An 897-nucleotide genomic window follows, 5' to 3' on the forward strand; every position below is an offset into this window, starting at 1 on the left:
TTGTGAGCCACCATGTGGTTGCTGGGGTTTGAACTCTGGACCTTCGGAAGAGCAGTCGGGTGCTCTTACCCACTGAGCCATCTCACCAGCCCCAGTGAATACATTCTTTTGGGTCTCGTTTCTCACCAAGACATAAATTCTTCTTTTGCTTCATTTTGTTTTGATTCTAATTCCACTGCCTTTTAAAAAAAAATCTAATAACAAATGTCCATTTTCCCCCAAAGACCAGCATGCTTCTTATATAGTTCTTCATGTCTAGTTCATCTTCCTTATTAAAAACGGACTATGTCTCTTCATAGCCATTTGAATGAAGATAATCTGCGATAGCTCGATGTAGTTCATGTCGTTGTCTCTGGGACAGCACCATTTTGGCCTGTAATGAATGTCAAGCTTACTTGATATAGTGGTATGTCCCTCCAAAAAAAATCAAAGGTTGTGATCCCTGGATTTGAATTAAATATGCCACTCTGTGGCTTCCACAGAAGGAAAAGTGATTCTGTTTTCAAGTGAATCCAATAAGCAACCAGTCAACAAGTAAGATTCATTCCATCAGAGAGCTGTGCCACCGCCTCCGCAGGGCCTCTTCGGTCCTTCACGCCCATCCACCAGCGGTGTACCGCGAGGAAAGGAGAGGGAAGATGGCGCTCTGGGCCCAGTCCCTGTCCCGGGGAGGGGGTGGGGAGGGCCGCGGTCAGGCGGGCTCCTCAGACGTTCCTGGGCTGGAGCCCTAGCCCAGCGTTCGCGCGCCCTCTCGCTTGTGCCTGAGCGCTCCCCTGGAGGCATTCTCTTAAATGAGGTTCCCTTCTTTTTGATGACTTTAGCTTGTGTCACACTTTTGGTTTTAATGGTTGCTGCTGCTTCCTCCTTCCCCTTCCCCTCTCCTCGTTCTTGACTGGG

The 897-nt window shown here is 48.5% G+C and overlaps 1 pseudogene; it reads right to left on the minus strand.

Moving 5' to 3' along the window:
• LOC110291882 overlaps window positions 1-367 on the minus strand; it is a 1,260-nt pseudogene extending 893 nt beyond the window's left edge.
• Between the last annotated feature and the right edge of the window lie 530 nt (window positions 368-897).

Source organism: Mus caroli, chromosome 3, assembly GCF_900094665.2.
Source record: "Mus caroli chromosome 3, CAROLI_EIJ_v1.1, whole genome shotgun sequence".
Taxonomy (NCBI): Eukaryota; Metazoa; Chordata; class Mammalia; order Rodentia; family Muridae; genus Mus; species Mus caroli.